Source organism: Meles meles, chromosome 5 (assembly GCF_922984935.1).
Source record: "Meles meles chromosome 5, mMelMel3.1 paternal haplotype, whole genome shotgun sequence".
Lineage (NCBI taxonomy): Eukaryota > Metazoa > Chordata > Mammalia > Carnivora > Mustelidae > Meles > Meles meles.
In genome coordinates this window covers 44,000,033-44,014,809 of record NC_060070.1, presented here as the reverse complement: position 1 = coordinate 44,014,809, position 14,777 = coordinate 44,000,033, and positions in this window count along the sequence as shown.

Sequence of the window (14,777 nt, the reverse complement as noted above, 5' to 3'; positions counted from 1 at the left end):
TTTACTTCATGTCATATATGCTATTCTTAGAAATTCAGAAAGTGGGTGCCTGGGTGGCTCAGTGGGTTAAAGCCTCTGCCTTTGGCTCAGGTCACGGTCCCAGGGAGCCTCCTTCCTCCTCTCTCTCTGCCTGCCTCTCTGCCTACTTGTGATCTCTCTCTCTCAAATAAATAAATAAAATCTTTTTTAAAAAAATTCAGAAAGTAAGACATAGTAAAAATCACTCTCACAAAACCAGGAAGCATCAATAACAGACATTTTGTATGTACATAACAAACAGCTGTGAAAGGGAGGGAGTGGGAGAAGCAGGGAGGGGGAGAGGATAGAGAGAGAAAGTACTTTTTATCTTTTTATTCTTAGGTATGAAATCAGCTAAAATTAAAGATATGTGGAAATAGAAATGAAATCATTTTCCTCTTAGAATAAGAATAGCTTATAAATAGAATTTCACAGTTAGAAATGAATTTGATGTCATGAAATTTAATGCCTTCATTTTAAAGATGAGAAAACAGAACCACAGAGAGCAGCCTGCCTCAGGTCCCAGAGCCAGGATAGAGTTTTCATACTGAAACTCTTTCTGCCTGGAACAGTTGGATTGAGGTAGTTGGTTTTTTTTTTTTTTTTTTTTTTTTTAATTTTTTATTTCTTTGACAGAGAGAAATCACAACTAGGCAGAGAGGCAGGCAGAGAGAGAGGAGGAAGCAGGCTCCCCGCCAAGCAGAGAGCCCGATGCGGGGCTCGATCCCAGGACCCTGGGACCATGACCTGAGCCGAAGGCAGAGGCTTTAACCCACTGAGCCACCCAGGCGCCCCGAGGTAGTTGGTTTTGAGGGCAACCTTCAGGTAGGCCATACCGAATCCTTGAGCGTTAATGATTCAGAGGATCCCAGGCTTCCAATAATATTAGCACTAACCCAAACAAAGGTAAGATTTAATAGTTTACTAGACAAAGGTTCCCGTCCTCAAGGATCTTGCAGCACCTTACTCAGAAGCCAGAGGAGGGAGAAATTGCCAGGGGCAGGGGAAATGCTCTGTAGAAGAGCATGGGTTGAATCTTTCTTTATGTAACGAGAGACAGGAACATGGGTGTGTTCTGGACAAAGTGTCTCTGTTGAGCCCTACACCTTCTCAGTCACACTCAAGGACTCCTGCTATGCTTTTGACAAAGATTGAATTCTTCCAACACCATTTTTCATTTGACGAAACAGGCATAATAAAAACTACAAAAAGAGTGCTGTGTTATAGTAGAAATAACAGCATCTACAAGTCAGAAAGCTAAGGGTGGGGAGAAATAAGAGAAAGGCAGAACTAGAAAAAGAATGGGATGAATTCTGTAAACCTTGTTATCCTCTCCTTCTTTAAGATTTGGATTTCGATAGCTCTGGCCCCTGTAAAATGTCAGCAAGAGCAGAGTCCAGAGCAAAGGCTGGATATGCCAGAGCCTTCAAATGTCCAGTGTGTCCCCCTGGATGGACTGCCTAAGGGTGGGGGCTCAGGAAGACTTATCTTATCACTCATTAAGAAAGGCCACAAAGTTGAGTTGAGTGCAGACACCATGTGAGGAGAACATGACCAAGGTTCTGAGAGTTACAGTCACAGCTAGCTGCTGCAATGGCAAAATAAACACTACTATACACAGATCAACTGTGCTCTGAACTTAACCTTTATTGTGTCTCAGCATGTCTCTTCCAAGGAAGGGTGGAGGTCTTTTCTGCTCGGTTTAGATGCAGTTGGAGCACCGTGTTTTGTTCTAGTCTGAGTAGGACCTTTGAGAAACTCAGGTACGTCTAGAAGTCTGACCAGGGTAGAGAGGGTGTCTCTAAACATGCATAAAAAGGTTTGGAGCAACTGAAGGAGCTTAGCTTGGATAGGCAAGGTCCAAGGGAGTTACTTAATCAGAATATGATGCTAATTCTGTCAATTTCAATGTATATATATTTTGCAATAATAGAGATCCCATAGACTCTGAGTTCAGACAAATCAGTGTCGGAATCTTAAACCTTTTTCCCACTTCACTTTGTGGCTCTGCCCAAGATGTTTGAGTTCCCTGAGCCTCTATTTCCTCACCTGCAAAATAGAAAGACATGCCCTACTTCAACATTCTTATGATAGTTAAATGAAATAACTGCTTAATAAACGGTAGCCACATTATCCTTGTCTACTGAAAGGAGCACTGACCTTGGATTGTAAAATTTCCTGTTAAAAAAAAAAAAAGGCACCAGGAATGAGAGACACATGCATGGACTTGATAAACCACAAAAGTTACATTTTGTGTTGGGGGGAAGAACTTGCCTGCACATCTCAGAGCAATTGCCTTTCAGTACCATTTGTGATCACAAGACACCTACATGAAGAAAGAAGTTATTATCAGTTTTACCAGGAGCTTGTAGATTTGTAGCATTTGGGACAACTCCAGGGTCCCACTAAATATTCCTTAATAATGATGGATGTTTGTGATATCCAGTGCTTTTGAGGTTTCATGTTCTGGTAAGAATGGTTTGAGGGGAGGTGCCTGGGTGGCTCAGTGGGTTAAAGCCTCTGCCTTCAGCTCAGGTCATTATCCCAGGGTCCTGGGATCAAGCCCTGCATTGGGCTCTCTGCTCAGCAGGGAGCCTGCTTCCCTTCCTCTCTCTCTGCCTGCATCTCTGCCTACTTGTGATCTCTGTCTGTCAAATAAATAAATAAAATCTTAAAAAAAAAAAAGAGTGGTTTGAGGGGCTCTCTGCCTTCCACTGATGTAGGAAAAGACCAAAGGAAAATGTTTCATGGGTACAGAATACCTGAAGGATCCAGGAAAGTTCCGATTTTAGCACCGTTTCTATATTTAAAATGAGTTTTTAATGTTTTTAGTGTGAAAATGTGAGCACTGTCTTCTTGACTTTAACCTCTCTTAAGTTAGCTCTTTCTGGACCCAGTGACATGATGAGCTTGCCCCATATTATGGCTGGCTGCTAGCAGAACCAGGGTCCTGGGCCCCATCCAGATACCATGTCTCTTTCTGGGTCATTGAAAAGGCTCACATTTTCTAAACAAGTACTTAAAGCATCAAATATTTTCTACCCATTTTTCCATGTCCAAGAAATGCTTGCGATATTGTTGTGCCAAGAAAAAGAAACTCACGTGTTATCTATCATGAGTGTAACCACGACTCTTTCCAAAACTTTCAGGGCTCAAAGTTGATAAATGCATGGCCTCTGGCTCTAGTTAATTCTTCTTGCTGTTAAGTCAAGAGATAAAAGGCCAGATTTTACTTATGAGCTTTGTGTGCACCTTTACTTAAGAAAACAAGTGCACAGTATTGGAAAATATTTAGATTCAACTAATTTGTTCACAATATATATAACAGTTATTACACCTATGTGACAGGTAAGTCTAAATTTTTATCTCTCTTCCCTTATTATTTGGATCTGCTTTGAAAGAAATAGTATCAATGGTTTTTTGTGTGTATAGATGTTATCGCAGATATTGGAGATTAAACAACACACTTTATCTGTTCTCCACCAACTTTTGCCAAATAAACAGTTCTTTTTTTTTTAAGATTTTATTTATTAATTTTGACAGAGAGAGATCACAAGTAGGCAGAGAGGCAGGCAGAGAGAGTGAGAGGGAAGCAGGCTCCCTTCAGTGCAGAGAGCCCGACGTGGGACTCGATCCCAGGACCCTGAGATCATGACCTGAGCCGAAGGCAGCGGCTTAAACCGCTGAGCCACCCAGGCGCCCCCGCCAAATAAACAGTTCTTAATTTAATCACTTGCATGCCTTCTCCAAAAATATTATTTAATAGTTAAATTTTATTTTCTTATTTATTTGACAGAGAGAGAGGTGGAACAGTAGGTAGCAAGAGAAGGAGAAGCAGGTTCCCTGCTGAGCAGAGAGCCCAACATGGGGTTCCATTCCAGGACCTGAGCTGAAGGCAGACTCTTAACTGACTGAGCCACCCAGGTGCCCCTTTAATAGTTAAATCCTAGCTAAAGACATAAATATAGACATCAAAATCCCATTTTGTATGGAAAATACATATAAATCTGTAAATGTAGCCTGGAGATTAATAATGTGAAACATACATTCATATATGAGTAAGGATCTCCTATTCCAGGATAGTTGGAATAGATTGGACTCATCACAACTGTAACTTCCTTATGTGCTTGGGAATTGTTGACTCTGATTATCTAGCAATAATGTGAAATTATTGGGTAACAGTGTCCAACATAAAATGGACCTTTGATAAATGTTGAGATTCCTGTTTAAAAAGGGATCACAATATGTTAAAAGTAGTAGCATTATTTCTTCAGGCTATTGGTTAGTCCAATGGGGCAGAAGGGCAAAAGTGTTAATACTTGCACACGTAATTAGAGAAGATGAAATAATTAGGTCAAATGTTTCCTCCAGTGCTTGACTACACTAAAAAAAACAAAAACAAAAACAAAAAACAACCATAAGAAAGTACCTTAAGCATCTCTTTTTGTAATTCAGATGAAAAGCGCACACTTCAATTCCATTCAGGGCTTAAGGTCTATGGATTGCGTCACTGTGTATGTTGCCATATCAGCTCAGCAGACAGTGTTCTCTAAACATGGACATAACATACCCATCCATTCTTCTAAGCTTTAATGCCCAAGTATGCTTGTATTTTGCTTCTTATGGTGTAATAAACAAGGCTAACTTTGCACACAGCCTTCATATGGTTGTACATAGAACTAAGACAATGGCACCCTGAACCAACCCTTTGAAGCCACAACCTGAAATCCAGACACTTCAACAACTTTAGCTTATTGGAAAAGTGGAGAAGTGAATCCATTGTATATAATAGTCTTCCATCAGATTTGAGAAATAGAAGAAGGATTAGTCTATTCCAGCAGGTTTTGGGGGGTATGGGAAATAGAGGAAGGCAAGGCTTTACTCACTCTAGTCTTCTGTAAAGACAATGTATTTCAGAATACTCTCACCACTCTTTGTCCTCTCAAAACTTAGAGAGTGAGAAAGAAGAGGGATGGGGGCACTCTATTTGACTAGTCAGAGAGAGAGAGAGAAAGAAGGAATATAGAGAACAATTATTGTTCTCTTATTTCTTCCCTCAGAAAGTCCTACTGAAATGAGACAGGGGACATTATTTGATGTGGTGCTGAATCTCCTTAAGACCATGTGTATGAATTTATATAAAGGGAAAGGACTGAGCTTTCTTTTCTTTGTCTATGATTATTTCAGGGTCCACATTGAAGTATAAATAGCATACATTGTTATATTAGTTTCAGGTGCACAATGTAATAACTCTGTACATTACTCAGTGCTCATCATGGTAAGTGTACTCTTAGTTCCCTTTATCTAGTTCACCCATCCTTCTACCCACCTCCCCTCTGGCAACTGCCTGTTTGTTCTCTGTATTTAAGAGTCTGTGTTTTTGTCTCCTTTCTCTTTGTTCGTTTGTTTCTTAAGTTCCACAAATGAGTGAAATCATATAGTATTTGTCTTCTCTGATTATTTCACTTAGCATTATACCTTCTAGGTCCACCTATGTTGTTGCAAATGGCAAGATTTCATTCTTTTTTATAGCTGAGTAATATTCCATTATATATAATGGAATTATTCATTCATATATATATATATATATATAGGAATTATTCATATATATATAATGGAATTTTATATATATATATAATCTCTTCTTTATCCATCTTTTGGTGGATACTTGGGTTCCTTCCATGTCTTGGCTGTTGTAAATAATGTTGCAATAAACATAGAGGGGCATATCTTTTCAAATTGGGGTTCTCATCTTCTTTGAGTAAATACCTAGTATTGGAATTACTGGATCATATGGTAATTCTATTTTTAATTTTTTGAAGAACCACCATACTGTTTTCCAAGTAGCTGTATCAGTTTGCATTCCCAGCAACAGTCCCCTAAGTTTCTTTTTTCCCAGAGTCCACATTCTAAATGAGCTACCCTATGAGGAGTAATTAAATAAATAATATTTAAATACATGGTAGGTTTACACTGAAGTTAATAAAACCCTTCTTCACCAGCATACCCCACTCCAAGGCCCTGGAAATGGCCCCAGGAGTGTGTTTTCATAAGCACATGTTCCTATAAAATTTAAGATATTTTAACTGATAAGATATTTAAGATTTAACTAATTTAAGATATTTTAACTGGTAAGATAATCAATTAAGACTGCTGTCTCCTTCTACTACAGTATCACCTGCATCTCTTCCTCTATCAGAGTTTGGAATGGCTGTGGTTGTTTTGAGGATCCAACTAAGGAAAGTTGTTTTAGGCTTAGTTCTGGTTTAGTGAAATATATTTGTGTGGTTCACAGGCACTTTTATTTAGAGGTAAGTTATTTTAAAGTGTTCTGGTGTAGGGATGGCTTTTAAGAATCATCCTATTGCCCATTGTGCCCACTCACCCATTGCTAAAACCAAAGGTGCAGAAATTGCTGTCTCTTTGCAATTTGAATGTGTCTAGTGAAACCCAGTACCAGAAGGATTTGAGTTACGGAGGAGAAATGAAATTTGAAATATATCAAGGCAGATTTTGGTCTGGAAGATTCTTCTAAACGTGAAGAAACTTCATGGAGGCTTTTGCCCAAATTGGCAATTATCTCCAGTTTATATGCTATTAGTAGAAAGTAATGGGGAAAATGTTTTTCTAAATTACCAGTAATAAGCAAATTTTGAACAACTATGCTAGAGGAATGTTTGGATTGTCTCTGTGTATTCTCTGGTAAAAATTTAACAGTTATTATCATAGAGAGAGACAATAGAAGAGTATGCAGACAATAAAGTTTCCTTAAGGAACTCAGACTAGTGGAAGACAGAGACATTCCCAAGTTTACACACATTATTACAGTGTAATAAGACAGGATAAGCACTGAGTCAATGATGTTCCTTACTCCTAATGGACAGGCAGAGGTAAGGACTTATGAATTTTGTGGGGACAGTTCAACTGACCCTTGAATTCAGGGTTATTTCTTCTGTTTATTTATTTTTCTTATAAAGACTCTTCAGAGAAGAGGTGACCATGGACAAGAGGAGGAGATGAAAGGTATCTGTCTAACTTCGTCACCAGAATTAAAGGTTCTGATCAATTCAAAGCAAGGGAATGCAAGTACTGAGAGTCAAAGACAGAATCATATGTAGAAGAATGAAACTCGACCATTCTCTTACACCATACACAAAGATAAACTCGAAATGTATAAAAGACCTCAACGTGAGACAGGAATCCATCAGAATCCTCGAGGAGAACATAGGCAGTAACCTCTTCGATATCAGCCACAGCAACTTCTTTCAAGATATGTCTCCAAAGGCAAAGGAAACAAAAGCGAAAATGAACTTTTGGGACTTCATCAAGATCAAAAGCTTCTGCACAACAAAGGAAACAGTCAACAAAACAAAGAGGCAACCCACGGAATGGGAGAATATATTTGCAAATGACTGTACAGACAAAAGGTTGATATCCAGGATCTATAAAGAACTCCTCAAACTCAACACACACAAAACAGATAATCATATCAAAAATGGGCAGAAGATATGAACAGACACTTCTCCAATGAAGACATACAAATGGTTATCAGACACATGAAAAAATGTTCATCATCACTAGCCATCAGGGAGATTCAAATTAAAACCACATTGAGATACCACCTTACACCAGTTAGAACGGCCAAAATTAGCAAAGACAGAATCAAAAGGAATAGAAGGGGACTCCTTCTTTCAACTACGGTAGATTACTTTGTAGCAAATCACCGATCTAGCTGAGAATAGCTAGAAACCTGTACAGAATACAAAAACAAAACAGACAAAATTGTTTGAGGGTATCAGAGAGGCACCTGTAACCACGACTTAAGGAGCCCAGAAATAGACAAGGTTTTTAAAAGGCTGAGACTCAACTCTGAATCAAATCAATTCCTTATTAGATGAAGATAATATCCTATTTTGTCTCAGAAGCTTAAAAAAAACTTTCTGGAGGGAAATAGCATTATCTAAAACTTCTACAGTACTAAATACACAATTTCAGGTATTTAATTAAAAATTACCAGGCATACTAAAAGACTCATGTGAGAAAAGCAAGAACACAAAGCAGACCCACAGGTATTCAGAGATTGGTGTTGTTAGATATAGATTTTAAAATAACTATAATTAATATTTTCAAGAAAGTGAATAAGATGAATTTCATCAGAGAACAAAACTATATCAAAAATCAATTAGAATTTCTACTTAATATTCAATATCCAAAATTAAAAATGGATTAGATGGCTTTAACAACAAATTAGCTATTTTGGGGAAAACCTCAGTCTTTCCTCCTGTGTCTCCTTCACTGTCTAACACACATTTCTAACAACAGAGGTGTGGTTTTCCCCACAAAGCAGTTCTTTGCGACACCAACTGAGTGCCCTACAATGCAGTTAAATGCTGACATTTCATACCTGGAGATAGTGTCAGATCCCACAGGTTAAAGATTCAGTCCCATGAGACTGTTCTCACCTGGCCTCTGGTGCCTTTCTCAAGTCCAGATTGTCACCTGTGCTTCTGACTAGCTAGGTTCTCACAAACTCCTCCTTGGATTTGATTAATTTGCTAGAGTGGCTCCCAGAACTCAGGGAATAATTTACTTATGTTTACTAGTTTATTAAAGGATGTAATAAAGGATACAGATGAAGAGATATATAGGGTGAGATCTGAGATCTGAGAGGGTCCCAAATGCTGGAGCTTCTGTTCCTGCAGAGATAGAGAACGTCACCCTCCTAGTATGTGGATGTGTTCACCAACTTGGAAGCTCCCAAACTCTGTACTAGGGACTTTTATGGAGGCTTCCTCATATGGGCATGATTAATTATTAACTTCATGTCTAAGATTCTCCCCTCTCTGAAGAATGGGGAGTTAGAGCTGAAATTTTCAAGCTACGAATCACGCCTTGATCTCTGTGGTGATCAGCCCCATTCAGAAGCTCACCTAGCATCACCTCATTAGGAAAAAAACTCTTCCTAGTGTCTTATAACTTAGGAATTTACAAGGGTTTCAGGTGCTCTGTGCTAGGAACTTGGGGCAGATATATATATATATATATATATATATATATATATATATATATATATATACACACACACACACACACACACACACGTATATATATGCATATAATATTATTATCTAATGTTAGCTAAAGAGAGACTTAGCAATCTGAAAACCAAGTCAATAAAAAATATCCAGACTGAAGACTGAAGCACAAAGACAAAAGAATGAGACATTTGGATGTGGTACATATTATGGATGTGGTGCATATAATACAGCCATCCAAAAAGAAAGTTTTAACATAAGAGTTTTGAGTCCCAAAAGGAAAAGAGAGAGAAAAGGGGAAGAAGTAATATTTAACTACTGATCAAGAATCTTCTAAACCATATGAAAATTATCAAGACACTAATTCAAGAACTTTTATGAATCCCAAGCAGGATTAAATACAAAGAAGAACATACTTAGTCATATCATAGTAAGAGTACTGAAACCCAAAGGCAAAGAGAAGATCTTAAGAACAACCAGATAAAAAGATGCATTCCTTTCAAAGAATAAGTAAGACTGATTGCTGATCAATTAACATTAATAATGGACTCCAGAAAACAATGACATACAGTAGGGCTGAAGGAAGTGACAATGTAATACTCTAAACCCAGTGGAAATAATCTTATAAGAAACACATCTCCACCTCCTTTTCTCAAAGGAAAAACAAAGATACTGAAATAACTCTGAGATGCTTTGTAATGTGTCCGTTTGCCTAGGCTGAACTACATTTTCCAGAATTCTCTATCTTGTATGTTCCTGATTAAGGTGTGCTACTAGGGAGATACTTGGGAGATTTGCAAGGTAAAAGGGAAGCAGCAGCTGCACATTGTCGCTGATACGCTGATTCACCCTGCTGTTGTGAAGCAGCAGCTGAACTTGCAATCAGTTCACCTTCTCCAGGATCATCCTTCAACGTCCCTGACTTGGGCCAGGTATGTGTTTATCTCTTCAACTGAGGGCTGAAACTTCTGCAGGATGTCCCTGACACCAAAGTTGGAGGCAACAAGAACAAAGATTTCAGTGATCCTTGTGGGTTTCCAACTCGTGCTTGTGAGTTCCAGGCTGCTTCATGATCTTCCCTTCCTGACTGCCTACGCTGTGGACTTCAAACTCCAACATCAGAGAAGGAGATAACAGCCTTACAGAGTCTGCTTAACCAGCTCCCCCAATTCCCTGAAAGTCCAAACAGACTCATACATATACAGCCCTTAACTTTGTTGATAGTACAGTGATAACTTAACAGTGATATCACTTAACAGTAATAGTACTGCAGCACAATGGAGAAAGAATGGTCTTTCAATAAATAGTGCTGGTCAATCAGAAATCCATTTGAAAAAAAAGACACATCTTAATTTATATGTCATACAATACACAAATATAACTGTAGAGTTGTAGATCTAAAAAAAGAGAAAACAATAAAGACTCTAGGATTCTAGAAGGTAATAAAGAAAAATATTTTCATGGCCTTGATGTAGGAAAAAATTTCTTAACATGATATAAAAAGCACTAATCAGAAGGGTTAGTAAAGTGACTTTCAACCTTTCAAGAAATTGATAAATTTAATTTCATTAAAATTAAGAACTTCAGAAGATACCACTAAGAGAGAAAAAAAGCAATCTCATGTTGGGAGAAGATATTTGCAATACATCCAAAAAGAGACTCCTATCCAATATCTTTATAGAACTTGTGAAAATTAATAAATACAAATTAGAAAGCCCAATAGAAAAATAGACAAAAGAACAGGTGTTTTTGCAAGAGGATGCCCAAATGAAAAACAGGATATAATATATATGGACATATATATGTCCATATATATATGTCCATATAAATGGACAGCAATAGGCAACAAGCAAACAAGCAAAGACACCTAAACTTGTAGTTTATCCAAAAATTATCTTAAAATGGATTGTAGAGGTAAATGTGAAACATACTACTATAAATCTTCTAGAAGGGAACACAGGAGAAACTTCACAAACTAGGGATAGGCAAGAGTTCTTAGAAATGATACCAAAAGCTCTGGCCAGAAACAAAACAAAAAGAAAGAAAGAAGAGGAAAGGGAAGAGAAGAGAAGAGGAGGAGAAGAAAAAGAATGAAAAATTGATAAATTGTACTTCATCAAAGTTCAAAACTTCTGCTTTGCAAAAGATCCTGTTAAAAAGGTAGAAAAGCCATTGATTGGGAGAAAATATTTACATACATGGCAAAGGACTTGTATCCAGAACAAATAAAGAATTCTCTAAATTCAACAATAAAAAAGCAAACCAATGAGAAAATGGGGAAAGACATGAACAGATACTTCATCAAAGAAAATATATGAATGGCAAATAAACATATGAGAAAATGTTCAACAATGCTGACCATTAGGTCAGTGCAAATTAAAAGCACAATGAAATATCACTACGGAGCTATGAATGGCTAAAATGCAAAATATAGATAATACCAAATACTGATGAAGTTGTGAAGATATTGGATCTCTCATACGTTGATGGTGAGAATATAAAATGGTACAGCCACTCTGAAAATCAGTCTGACAGTTTTTTAAAAAATTAAACATACACTTCCTATAAGACCCAGCAATCACACTCCTGGAAATTAATCCTAGAAAAAAATGAGCTTTTATGTTCACACAATAACCTGCACATCAATGTTTATAGCAGCTTTATTTGTAATAGCCAAAACCTGTAAGCAACAGTATGAGTGGATCTTAAGGACATGACGCTTAGTGGGAAAAAAGCCAATCTCAAAAGATTACATGCTGTATGACATCATTTATATGACACTCTTGAAAGAACAAATTTATAGAGATCTAGAACAGATAAATGATTGCCAGGCATTAGGGAAGCAGAAGGAGGATGTGACTGTGAAAGCAAAGCACTGTGGAGTTCCTTTGTAGTGATGCAACAGTTTTGAATCTTGATTTTGGTGGTGGTTGTAGGAACCTATACATATAACAATGTCAGATAATTATACACAATGACATACAAAAAGAATGAATGCATCCAAAAACTGGTGAAGTTTGATCGATATCTGTTGGCTAGTTAACTGTATTATGTTGATCTTTTCCTGGACTTGATACAACACTATGGTTGTAGAAGATGTTATCATTGTTGGGGGAAGTTGGGTGATGGATGTAGGATCTCTCTGTACTATTCTTGCAACTCCTTGTGAGCCTATCAGTTTTTTTTTTAGTTTAAAAATTGGCACATGAAAAGGGATTAGTCATCAAGGAAATACAAGTTAAATGATAATGAGCTATCTCTATGTACTCTCCATTATAGCTAATACTAAAAAGGCTGACCCTATCAACTATTGGTTGTAATGGGTAGCAAGTAAAACTCTCATACATTGCTGGTAAGAGTATAAATTGGTACACTCACTTTGGGAAACTATTAAGTCTGTTAAAAGTTAACATACACCCACTGAGGACTCTGCAATTCCAACTCCAACTGTATACGTATGTGCATCAAAATACAGAGTTTGTAACAGGACTGACTTTACAGTCTTAAACTGGAAATGCCCAAATGCCCATCAACATAAAAATAAGTAAATAAATTGTGATATATTCATATTGTCAACTTCCTCATGGAGACCACCAGAAAAACATGATGATTTAGCCAAGCTCACAGAGTCTCACTGTAAATGAACTGATGTGAGTTCATTCTTTGGTGAGTCGGAAACTGCACAAGGTTAAGTTGTTGCACAAAGGAGATTTTACTTGCAACAAATAAGGAGATCAGAGGGAATAACTTCCAAAGCTATGACTCCTTGGGCAAAGGTAGATGGATTCCTTTTATTTAGGGCTTAGAGGAATGTTTAGATAGGGAAGACTGCTCTTCTTTTTTTTTTTTAAGATTTTATTTATTTATTTCACAGACAGAGATCACAAGTAGGCAGAGAGGCAGGCAGAGAGAGAGGAGGAAGCAGGCTCCCTGCTGAGCAGAGAGCCCGATATGGGGCTCGATCCCAGGATGCTGGGATCACGACCTGAGCCGAAGTCAGAGGCTTTAACTCACTGAGCCACCCAGGTGCCCCAAGACTGGTCTTCTTAAGTAGAGGGGACAAAAGGTTGCTTGTGTGCCTTTAGGAAACATGTCTATATACATATTGTATGTTATGTAAATGGAGCTGAGGTTCCTCCTAGGATGAAGATTTTAGTATTATGATGAGGTGAAGGTCGTCATTGGCCATTCTAGATGTCACTCCATGGTCCATCTGTGCAGGTGCGAGTCAGGGGTTTAGCTCAAATGGGTCTGGCTGGTCTGGGCTGGCTGGAGGTCTTGTCAGGACAGTCACTATTGCTTATGGGTAGTTTTGCTTTCCATTTGCCTGAGTTAAGAGATAAGCTGGAAACAAGAGCTTAAGCAAAAATGTGGGGAAAAGATGGGTGAGTACAAGCAGGTGGGCATTAAAGATCAAGTCTTAGGGTCTAGCTGGTGACATTAGTACTGTCTCTAAAAGGGGACATCAAGGAAGAGTATTTGTAGGTTTGGGGATTCTGAACTCAGGTTTGTGGCAGGTCTTTCATGGTAGGGAACTCTTTGGGACTGGGTGAAGTTTATGACACAAATTTCAGAATTGTTGGTCATAGCAAGATTACAGTCTGAAGATGAGTTTTATGAAGAGCAAACTATTGTCCTGATACGTGAGTTATTTACCCAGATAGGAAAACTATTTCCTTAAAGAATGGGTTTGCAAAGTCATCCTGATGTTGTTGGGTCCGTGGTCAAAGGAGCGAGACTGATACAAAGCGAAGGTCAAGCGAAGCTTTATTTCGCTCCAAGCATCGAGAATCAAACTGACTGGCGAGGGCCATCTCCTGCAAAGAGGTGACCCCTCCCAGCCTCACAAACTAACATGGCAAAGGCCATGTGGTTGAGCCTGGCCACACACAGGTGGCCAATTGAATTACAACTCACCTTATAGTAGCTATTTGAACTAGCCTATCACTCTGGTCAGAATTGGCGCCCAAAAGGCAGGGCCCACATTCTTGGGTGGTTAGGGAGGTGCTTTCCTGATTGGATGTCTCCACCTGGTTTGACTCATCCTTGTATTCTGGGCTCTGTTACCTCCCACTAACCTGACACATCCTGGTATATGGGCTCTGTTATCAGGGGCTGGTCAGTCATGTTTTACTGGTTTCCCAGACTTGTTTCTAAGTAAGTTCCTCTGGGGGGGCAGGGTCAATCTAAGTTTACTGCATAAACAACAAAATGGCTCGCTCTGGCTAAGTACGCCCTTACAGATGTAAACACTGAAGTATTTGATGGATCTGCTATTCTATCTCCTTTGGCAAGAATTCCCTGGGGATTAAAGGCAGTAATTTGACACAGGTGGTCTCAGCCATCAGTCTCATCAGTTAAGTTTATGTTGGTGCAAGTAACTCAATTCTTAAGACAGTGGAAAACTCTACAGCAATGGAAATGAGTAACTGACAATTGCATCAATATGAATAAATTTTAAAACCTAAAGTTTAAATGAATATGGTGATAGAAATCAAAATACCAGTTAATGGAGGGGAGAGATAGTAACTGAGAGGAGGGGTAATGGGATTCTGGGGTGCTGGTGATAGTTGAGTTTCTATTTTGAGTTGTTGAGGGGGTTCACTCTGAAAATCCATTAATTTGTATACTTAGGACTTATATGCTTTTCTATTTATGTTATGCTTCAATTAAACAAAATGATTACTTAAAAAATAGAGGTGGGCAAAGAAAAGGCCTAAATTC